Source organism: Ceratina calcarata, unplaced genomic scaffold (genome assembly GCF_001652005.2).
Source record: "Ceratina calcarata isolate Rehan_Ccalc_2016 unplaced genomic scaffold, ASM165200v1 scaffold97.2, whole genome shotgun sequence".
NCBI lineage: Eukaryota > Metazoa > Arthropoda > Insecta > Hymenoptera > Apidae > Ceratina > Ceratina calcarata.
In genome coordinates this window covers 767,953-779,682 of record NW_017181113.1, presented here as the reverse complement: position 1 = coordinate 779,682, position 11,730 = coordinate 767,953, and positions in this window count along the sequence as shown.

Below are 11,730 nucleotides of genomic sequence, written 5' to 3'. Positions count from 1 at the left end.
ACTCCCAAAGGGGTGGACTTAGGGGGGCGTATCTAGGGCCGTTTTGTAGAGGACGACGAGATCTACAATTTCCATGTAAAAATTATTCCCTAGTGCCAATAGTTAACGAGTAAATTGCAAAAAACTGTTTTTTCGTTTTTCGTCAATAACTCGCTAAATATTAATGCTAGCGAAAACTTTTTACACAGAAATTGTAGATCTCGTTGTCCTCTACAAGAAAGGTCCTATGCAATTTTCCCGTAGAACCAACGGTTTAGGAGTTATTGAGGAAAAACGAAATTTTTTCCCAAAAGTTCGACTATTCGACGCTGGGATGGTCGGATTTTGTCAACATCAATAAAATGCCAAATAATCATACGTAACTTATTAAATATCGAAATTAGAAGAAAAGTGCACTATTTTTAATTACAAAAGATGCGTTTTTCTAAGGTAAATAAACTTTTGGTATTGACTATATAGCCAATACATCCTTAAAGGCAAATGTGTCGAGGGACGCATTTTCGAGGATAGACCAGTTGAATCGGATTTAAAGACATCGGCGAAATATTGGGTGTCAATAAAAAAGGAAACAATGGATGATTTTATCAATAGACTGGGGAGAAACGATGAATTACGTTCCACCCTTCGCTCCGATATTGCCAAGAGCATTTGCGAAGGGGATGTTTCAGTATACTAATAAGTTTAAGAGGTTCTACGGTAAGAGAGATAGTCGTAGTACGTACGTACGTCGCTTCAACAGCTCGGCAACGTTACAAGCTTACGGACGCGGCATTACCAACGCAGATTCATCGTTTGAACTTCGACGTCGGAAGTTACGATCGCTTTGGGAATCTTCGCGGACCGATGGGGCGGATTCCGATAACTTCGCGATCCGTTGAGTAGCTCGGCGTCGGAGAGGAAAAGAAATTACACGCGTACACGAGTCGAACACGGGGCTAAGGGCTTAGTTGAAAAAGGCGTTCAGCTGACAGGGGCGGGCGAAGGATGAATAATTCAAAATAAGGGCAAAGAGAAATGTTCCCGAATAATATAATTCAATGAAAATACATGTATGTGGTTAATCCTGATCTCCATAGAAATTCAAATTGCTCATGAATTATTTTACGCTCTCTTACAGACTGATCAAGAATCTCTTAAATTACTACTAAACGTAGGTTTTTAATGGTTTTATTAATACAACTATTTGTCTTCCTTTTAGCAATTCCCTTTAGGATATAATTAATTATAAAATGTATTCATTTAAATGTAATAAATGGTAGTGAGACTTATAGTCAGAAGCATTAATTGGCCAGTACTGGATCGCGATATCTCGTCCAGGGCAGCGAAAGGGTTAAAGAAAAAGCGTTCTATTCAGTATTATACATAACGAACTTAATTGTTGTTAATGCCGCGAAGCATCAGAAGTTCTTAAAAATTGGTAACTCGGTTACACCGCATTCAACTTAAGGAGTGGTCACGCTAGTGGCGAACTTTGCCCTAAAAATGGACCACTGTGCTCGCTGACAATGCGCCCCGGTGAAACGGAAAACTGTGTCAGAGAGGCAAAGTGGGTACAGGCAGACGGGAAGAGTGAAATCTCGAAATTTCCAACGACGGCTATCGCGGCCGCCCTTCGAACGCCCACGGCCTCTCCGCGTATCCATAAAGCAGCAAACGTCCTCCCGTTCCTTTGACGGCACCGCATCAACGTCACCCGCTCTCGTTCGGCCTGTCTGTCTCTTTGCCGAAAGTTTGCCGTCGGTAAGTTCGGGATATTGTCCTAACTCCGACGCGTAAAAGCCTCCTCGTACACGGGACGCACACGTGCCCGTCGACGTACGTGTACGTGCGTTTACGTGTATCGGCATTGTTCTCGGCACGGGGAACATGCACGCGCAGGAGAAACTAGTTAACGACTCCCCCGTTTTCGGCCTGGCGACGAGATACGGGCCCGAATTTGCCATTGTCTGTCAACGGGAACGAGCCGCGATCATTTCACTTTCAGCCTCATCGTTTGGTATATAAAATACAATACATTCTCTATTTGATCTGCACTGTAAATATAGTTCGGAAAGTTCCGCTGCAACACACGTGTCGGCTTTCTAATTCACGTGCAGGAGTTACGATTTAGAGAACTCGATCACACGATTGGTAGGGCTTATGGTTTAACGTGTGGTGAACCCTTTCGATCGACGTTTCGCGAATTCGTTTGGATTTCGATATCGCTCTGAATGCAAATGTTTCGACAGAAAGGGGACAAAGGGGTGAAGCTCGAACTCGTATCAGGAGGTTTATCCGTTGAAAGCTCCGTTTACGAGAGGCCGTGAGGGAGTGATTTCTAAGGAGCCGCGGGTTTGCGTTATTTATTGATGCGGCGTAAATAAAAGGGAAATATAGAGCAAAGAGAGAAGTCGTGCTCGCCTAGCGATAAATTTTGTCGTTTACGGGCGCTTTTACTACGCGCGGGGGTTGGAGAGGGCTACCGTAAAATTACCCATTAAAATTAGCCCGGAGATTTGCTTAAAATTAGCTTGCACGAGCTCTGATATCAGCCAGTCCGCTAAGTGGAGTGCATAAAAACTTTTTGCGAGGGAGTCAGCGAACTCCGGGTAAAGGGTTCGCGTGCAAGGTCGACGAGGAGAAAGAAAAAAAAATAGCGTTGAGTCCGTAAAGTAAACCGAGTTTCCATTGCGAGCCGTTGCGCGATATTTCATTAAAAAATCTCCCGAAACGCCGCGCGCTTCGTGGATTATTTTACTCGCTACGCGGAGCTGACAAAACGAAAGAGTCTCTTATCTCCGGCCGTAACCGCGCGCTCCCGCATTGTGAAATCGCTAAAAAGTTGGCGAGATCTGCCTGGCGGAACCGTTCCTGGCCGGAACGCGGAACGACGCCGATTCGATTACGCTTTTTCGGGCGTACTCCCGCGATCCTCGGGACTTGATTCGCCTAATTAAGGAGATGGGGTAAACCCAATTGTGTAACGGCCAGTCTAGCCGGTCACTAATTTACGCTCGAGGCTCGATTCGAGCGGACTCGATGTTTCGATGCGTGATTTCCGTCGGTGAAAATTTTCCACGGTAGCTCAATTACATACGCGACGAGGTAATCGTTCAATGGAAGTAATACCAGCGGGAATGACGTAAATTCTAGGAATCTAACGAGAAGCGTTACGATGCGTGAAAAGCGCGAAGATGACGTCTAGGCGTGACGCGCTAATGCGGCAGCAGTGATAAGAGAAGACTGCGCGTAATCCGCGTCTATGTTGCGTCTCCGAGTTCCTGATCAACCTCCGGTGAAATGCGAATTCATGCAATTCCCGATCGTCTGTCGATCGCCTTATCCTCGTTTATCCTTGCCTCGACTTCCGATTCGCTTGTCATTTGTATGCTTATCATTGTCACGATTCCTGTTCTTGGATATCCACTCGTTACCCGTTCAAACAATTCTGATTCATGAGTGGAATTCCCCTGGCGAAACATTTTTCCTCCATTTAAGGTAATTGTTACCAGATTAGTCAAGATAAACTTTTTATTTTATTAGATTAACTTTTTTAAGAGTCCTAAACTTTTGACAGAGATCTTACGGTTTATAAAATCTTAAACGATACTCGATTCAATCGTAATCCCTATCGATCCTCAGCCGTCTCTGATTTCCCCAATTTAATCTGTTTCTCATACGCTACGATGGATGGCGGAAAACATTTCGTGGATAAGAGTTTTATGGCCGAATGCCGTTCAAACGGAGGAGTTGTAAAATTGGAATTTCCGCAAACCATGCCTCGCGAGTACCGCCGCGTTGTAAAACACGCCGAACTGACGTGCTGACGTTTTCGCTAGCTGACGCGGCACGGTGCGATGCGTTGATAAATCGTTCGCGCAATGCATAGGCGTGTATTTTTTGGAAAAACAACCTCGAAGTATAACGGGTGAGGAAAAGAGTTCGTGTACGTGCGTGGAAATAGAACCACCACCCGATTGTCAGTCGGGTCAAGGGAGTGACTTCGGGGAAGAATTCAAAGAACCCTGAATTTCCCTTTTTCGTTACCCTAAAAGGAACGAATTTCGATGCGGCTTTCATTTCCGTATCGTTCGATCCGAACTCTTTTCAGTGGGACGACGCAAAGAATCGTCTGGGACGTCATATTCCGAAGGGAGTCCCCTGTAAATACATACAAATATAATGGGGGAAAAACGCGGCCACGCTGACCGTTCGTTAATTTCCTGTTTGCGGGGGACGGTCCTCGGGGAGAGCCGCGTGGTCGAATGGAATTACTCTGGCCAGGAGCGACGGTCGACCATCGTTTCAATATAACGAATATTTTAAAAATCACGAGTGACGAGAATCGGCCGCGGATTCGGGGACAGTTCTCCCGCAAGCTTCGGTAATTCCTTGCGTCACGCATCCAATCGAGTCGCAACGCTGCGAGGTGTCGCAGGAACGTTTCTCGGAAAATAGATTAACAGCGACCGGTTTGGGGAACCGCGGAGGCTCTCCGACCGCGAATCGAGCTCGGTTGGACTCCATTTTGGAAACCCGCAGGAAGTTACTTTTGCTGCCGCGTCGCTCAATCGTTCGCCCGGTACGGATTCGAATTCGAATCGAATCGATTTCACTCGCTGCAGATACAACGCGACGGTTTACGGTGACCACCAGATACGAAGATTCTCCCTCGGCTTGCAACTTGCCGCCGGCTCGATGCGCTTTTCCACGATTTTCCCATCGAGCTGCTGCCCGCGCGCCGGAATTTAGAACACGCGCTGGCCCACGAAATTTCATCGACGCTGTGCGGCGCAAATTTTGTTCCCATTCTCGTTACAGAGCCACGCGATTTCGCCGATTTTGGAATCTCGCAAATGGATTAATTCGTATTTGTATGTACACTCGGAACGCGAAATCCCCGCCAGTTTTCCCGGTAATTTTCACCAAACTCTACCATTACGATTCGATTTATATACTATAAAGTATCCGATGATAATTTTAAATTAAGTAGAACTTAGTTTGACCCCGTTTATAAATTCCCTAGTCCGACGTTTCGCAAATACTGCTTTATCACCGAAAACCGTTATTTATGGTGTCACGATCGTATTGTTAAATTTTCTCTCGAACCCCCTGCTGTTCTCTCGACGGAAGCAGCGGTATTCTCGGCCGCGGAAGACACGGGTCACCGGAAATAATACTTTAAACCGATAGTATCGTTAGCTTCCTTTCTCCGGAGCCCGTACGGTGGAACAGACTAAAAATGTATCATTGTTTCAAATGACTGCGTCCTTCTATTTCCAGAGCGTCTGTCGCACTGCCAAGCACGATGAGGATTTTATCTCCGAATGATCACCGAAAATCGAGCCATTAAGTGACGAGAGTAGGAGACAGGGCGAAACGTTTTTTAAAGCAATGACAGTGTCAGCGACGAGATGTGTGAGGGTTGCCGGCCTCGGGGTGATGGACGCGCACCGGTCGTCCGACACGACCCCTTTTCCACGTGTTGCTCTCGTTCCTTCGACGCCGTCCGAATGCACCGCCGGAGTTAGAGTGCCGCTAACGAGGACCCCGCCCTTGTGACGTCATACCGGGGTGCGCTTGCGTGTGCGTGACCCGTGCGTGCACGAACACACGCGCGTACAGCGAGCCGCGCGAGCACCTCCGCTGCGTGCAACACGCATGCATGCCCTCGACCCGCGGGTTTGTGTGCCGTGTGCGTCATACCCTCACCCCTTTCGCCAACCACTCTGAACCACCACCACTCGGTTGATTTCTTACAGCAACTTTTCCTAACGACCTTCTCCAGTGCTCCTCTCTCCAGCGCCGCGCTCGTCCCCACCGCTCGGCACTATCTCTCCGCTCCGACACCTTTCTTTATTCTTTCCCTCCCCCTTTGTCCTTTGTATCCCTCTATGCTTGCTCATCATTGAGCTTTGTCTTTTTGACGTTCGCGGTCGGATGAAAGTCTTCAGTCTTGCCTACCCTCCTCCTGTTGCGCCCGTTCTCTTTTCGATTTCTGTATATCCTATTCTCGGATTCTTTACCGAGCTCCGTCAGAGCTGCCGCGCACAAAGCGTCGCGTAAATCATTCTAGCCGTCTGTATTAACACGAATAAGAAAACCGATATTTCCTATCAGCCGTACATTCACTAATTCAGTAATGAAAATGTTTCTATAGGATGGCAAAGGTTCGATAAGAGAGACAACAGGTAAATGGTTCTAAACACTGCCTGTTCCCTAATTTCTCTGCATGATCGTTCGTCCAACTTTGAACGGCTCCGACACGTACAGTCGTGTAAACATCATTAAGTGCTGGACAGGAAAAATAGTGGAGAACAACGACAGGGGGATGAAAGTTTGTAAGTGACAAATGGGGAAAAAGGAGAAATGTGGAAAGCATGTGAGGTAAAAAAAAGTGGGGAAAATAAATAGAGAAGAACTGCGGGAGATCGCGCGAGGGACGAAGCAGAAGGCTAGTTGCCGGGGTGTGTACGGGAGGGTGCGCGGGAGCGTATCGACCTCTACACCAGATTCTATCCCAACTGAGGCAGGGCAGAGGCTTAGATACAGGCCGGCACCGTAGTGTGTAGTGGGACGGTGGCCGCGGCGGCAGGGGAGGCAGTGACGTCATAGATACGCGAAAGAAAGGGTGAAAGGGGCGGCGAGGAGGGACGGGAGTGGGACGGGGGTTGAAGTTCGCAGAGTAGGCCGACGCACACCAGCCACGCGCCCGTGTATCTCGAACACCTGCTGACACGATTCCTGATCGGCCGAATCGATTTACGATCGATCCGCGTGCGAGTGCTCCTCGACTCCCACAATCATTGCAAATGCCACTGCCGATCTGTCGATCTCGTTTGTCAAACAAACGAACGATACGAAATTATGCAGATTTTAAATATGTCTGGACGCGAGTACAGAATTGCGAAACATAGAAATCTAATTAAGCAAATTGTAGTAGTTTCAGCTGTTAAAATTTGATGGTCACTTTTAAGGACAGACGTTCTAAAAATTGTCTCCCTTGATATTGGAAAACTATCATAGGGACTAAAAAATCCAGTCGGTTTGATTGTTCGCCGGTTCACTGGGGACGCTCAAGCACGGCCACGTAAGTAGTCGTTCGCGATCGTCATTTTCCAGTTAATTGGCTAGAAACGTCGCCGGCAGACAGTATTATTTTCGAGATGGAGGAATCTCGGCGATGACTGCCAGCTCTCCCTTAACAGCCGCGCGCCCCGGTATCTCGGGGTCGATGTAATTCAATTCTTTCGTGCAAGGAAACTTCTTCTCTGTTTCACTCTTCCTGCGCTCGTAGCAGCGTCGTACGATTTCGGAGCGAGACCGGAAATACACTTTTCGCGGACGCATTTCTCTTTGTATAAATGCATTTCGACCTCCCCGGCCCCGTCACGATGGCCTGGCCTGGAAATTACACGAGACATCGGACTCTTACGAATCGAACCACCAGCCAGGAAGAATAAGGCGGATGGCTAATAGCTCGTTTATTGTTACGACGAAACGTTGAAAGCCGAGTTCGCCCGAGATCCGCTATAATTAGAGAATCTCTTACGGTCCATCCGCGTGGGAGACCGAGTACACTCCGGAGCGCAGAGCGAATAAATACCGATCAATGCGTTTATTGTGAGGATGTTTGAATGAATACGAGGAATTAGATTGCAGCCGCGATAGACTTGCCAGCAACAGGAAGCGAGCGCATAAATAACTGTCCGTTCACTCTCAAGCGTTTCAAAATGCATAAAGTCGGTAGAAGTTTTTAATTGGAACCTCCGACAATTTAACACTCCCCCGCAATTCGATGCCGATGCTATTGTAAGGATTAAGATGTTCCGTGAACAGTTTCCTCTTCGGTCGGTCCGCCTACGCGCCAAGAACCAGGAACACCGAGAAGCTTCCCGGTGGCTCGAGGAACAAATGGGAGGGGAATCGTTACGAATCGTTTGTCCGTTCGACGGCGACGGATTCCGTCGACGACGTGGAATCGATCGACCGTCAGCGAGATTGCGCCGCGCCAGATACAAAGGAATTGCTTGTCGGACCGCGTGATGAATAAAAATTTTCGGACCGGTTGGATTCCCAGATCTCGCTTTGTGCATTGGAACTTCTCTGGGATAATGGATGGACTGGTTGATCGGAGCTATTTCTTATCTGAAATTTTAAATGCGTGCCGCGTTGGAATCCAGCGGCTCGTTAACCTAAAATAGGTACCGTCGGGACGAATGGCGATAGAACTTCTACGATACAAGCGATACTTAATCGGGACGTAGTCGTAGAACAAAGTCGTCGATGAGACAAACGATCCCGGGACATGTTCGGTGAAATTCAATTGAAAGTTTAGTGCGAAGTACAGGCTTAACGCTCGGTGAATTTTGGCATCGTCTCCGCGCTTTACGACGCTTTTACGCGACGCGTAACCGACGGGCCTCGAAATGAAAAATCGACGCGGCAGAACGAAGGAAAAGAATGGGAAGCCTTTACGGGCGCCAATTTCTCGCGCGAAGGCGCCCTTCGACGCGGCGCGGTGTTTCGCTCGCAAAATTAACGCTTCTGCCCCTGTCGTCGCTCGCGTTCGCGCACACGCCTGTAAATAGAGGAGAGAACGCGCCATTACCTAATTATCCGTAAAGTTTATCCATCGATCATGCTTGCTCACCCGTCATGAGCACGGCTTCAAGCCTCCGCTTCGAGTCCCGGTTTCCAAATTTAGAAAGAGTTCTCGTCGATCGCCTCGAGGAACGTGTCTACGCAAACCTCTTCCCTGTTTTTTCTCCTCTTTTCTTTTACCTCTGGAAGAATCAGCGCGATTGCGAAAGATACGTGCAGCTGTCGAATTCCGTTTTTGACGATCGAGGGAAACTGTTCTCTCGAGGAGAGCTCGTCGTTTTCTACCATATAGGAAAAACTCTCGGAGAGGTTCGCGCGAAATTAAAACTCTGAACAGAAATGACTTTCTTCGGCGTAAAACTTTCTCGACTTGCCTTCTGGGAACGCTGTCCTTTGACGCGATGCCGCAACAATAATTCGAGTCCGATTTTAACAGATCCTCGGGTCTCGAAGGGAAGATATCGTCCGGATCGAATTTCGTGGTCCAACGGAGAATAAGCGCAAAAATACGATGAAACTTCACCGAACGTTGATCGATCCATTTATCGTACGAGAAAAGGAACAGATCTTAGGATAACGCTTCCAGTCTTATTAATGAATCGATAATCGGTGGTTATCCGCGCGTATTCACGCGATATCGAGACCTGATTGATGGGATTGCGAGGTTTAATGATGCATGCTGGTGCACATGATCCGCGATCATAAATCCCAACTCGGTGAGTTCGCGCAGGTGCAGTGTAAAGCGGACATATAACTGTATTCAAAGTGATTGCAATAATTGATGCAAAGCTCGATACAGTCGGTCGACGAGGTTCGATCTATAAAACTAACAAAGGGCTCGTTTGTGAAAAATTTGTCTATGGCAGACGTGGTATTAGAATTCGAACAGATATCTGGTAAAAATATTTCGTCTGCCTTACACGAGCTGTTGATCGTGAAACACGCGCGCACGTCCATTGGTTTCCGAGCGGCTCCACCGACGTCGGACACAGACGTTTATTATACGGGCGAGCGATCGGACAGAATGGGTGCCAATTTTCTGTACGAATGCGAATCGGAGGACCTTGTTTGGCGCCTCGCATCGTCGACCGAAAGGTTTCCCCTCGGCGATGCGATGCGCGACGTCCGCCCTGTGCGCGTGATATTTCGTGCACCTCCGAGAGATTGCTATCCATAAATCAGTGGGAGTGAATTTTTTTCTCGTCCCCCGTTTCCCTTTCTCGGTCAAGTCGTCGATGGTTGCTCGCGAATTTCCTTCTTCGCTCGTCTTCTCCCATTCGTTCCCGTGCCTTGTCCCTGCCACACCTTCCGCTCTTCGCCGGTTATATAAAAAAAAACCCGGTGGCTCGAAGTTGACACGAGTCACCGACAAAGAAGATATATTCGTACGAAATAATGTGCCATAAATCCGTGTGAAGGTTTAATGTACCATCACCGGCTGAAGGGGGGGATGGCGATAAATCAGCTTTTCGTCCAACTGCGTACAGGCTAGGGATGAAACTGGGTCGACTTGCATTTCGTCATCATTAACGCTCCTGCTTCCTGTGTCCATGCTTTTCCCTATTCGCAGGGACATCTTCGAGCCTTCGTTCGAACGTCGGAACTGCAAAGTTAATCAATAGTCTGTCTCGCGCGTTCTCTCATCTTGCACTAAAATTACACTTCTCTCCAATCTTTAATAAGACGTGCTTTGTTTTGTTAATCAACATGAACGTTGAATTTTGTAACAACGTTGAACACGAGTCTTGGAAATCCCTTCCGCGAAGATGCGCGCGATGTAGAGAGAACCGTGACTACGTTCGGCCGGAAAAACGACCGAAATCATGCGATTTCCGCTTAGCGGGCAGAATCACGCCCGCGGCCAACGGTTTTGGACGCCGCAACGGCCAATAACGAAGTGTTTGCCGCGCGCAGCGGATACAAACGTTCCCTCTAACACGCGCCGCAAACCCCGCGGCGTAATCCTCTTTTCGCGTGTGCATATATGCGCGCGGACGCGAGGCGGTGGCGGCGCCGGGGGGGGGGAGAGAGAGGAAATTACGGTGTAATCCTATTTTTGCACGCGTTACGTGTTAATCTTTACCAGGCGCCGGGGACCCGTTGCAATAAAGTATCCACGTTCCCTATTGGAATTCTCGCTCGTATTCCGCTCGCGTCATAAATCAGCTTCGCGGACACTCCGGATTGCTCGTTTGCACGCGCGGTCATACGTCGTTTGCTTGGAAAACGTTACGCCTTGTTCCCTCGCGATGCGTGTGCACATTTTTTCCATGATTTTCCGGGGGATTTTTTTTTTCCCATCGTCGGGCGGGCAGGGGCGATCGGAACCTGGTGGCCGAGTAAAATTGGCCATTGGATTCGGGACGATCGATTCGTCATGACAATGCGATTCCGATTTTTCGTCGTCGCAATTCTCGAGTGGCTGGTAAACGAATAGTCTTGGGTGGAGTATTGGATTCGGAGGATTTATGGTCTGGATCGGGGGTGAATATTACCTTTAAGGAGGCGCACCGGATCGACTCGGATGAACGAAAAACTTGCGCAGAGCGCGGAATGTTTGCTCGGCGAGTTTGTAACAGACACGATCGGTGGAAATAATAGTTTGTTGTTGAACGAGGGCGAGGCGCGGTAGGGAGATATTTTTCTTAGGAGAATATTGGGAGTTCGGAAGCTGCTAATAGGATATTACTCGTGCTTTCGCGAAACTTGTCTGTTTGGATTCGTAACGAGAACAAGAACGAGAGCGCCCAGAAACCATCGGAATTATTAGGCGGATGCACGGATTAGCGATCGTTGGAGAACCGTCGTGAATAGTTTAACGATCTGCTCTAGAATGGGCGGGTTGGAACTTCGCCGGGTGTCTGCAAACAGAAGAAATCGATTGATAATGCGAGCAGCTAGGTGGAGTATTAGACGGTCGATCGTTCGGGCAAAGATCGTCGCTAATGGTGACGAAAAAGGAACCGTCGAACCGAGAAACTGGGCGGAACGGTAAATGGCGAACTATGGAATGCTAAAAGAGGTAGAAAAAAGAAGAGAAAAAATTAAAAAACGAAACAATGAGAAAATGTGGCAAGAGACGAGAGTGCGAGACAGAGAAAGAGAAGCGAAAAATCGGAGGAAAAGCAGAATGTAAAGTGCGATGAA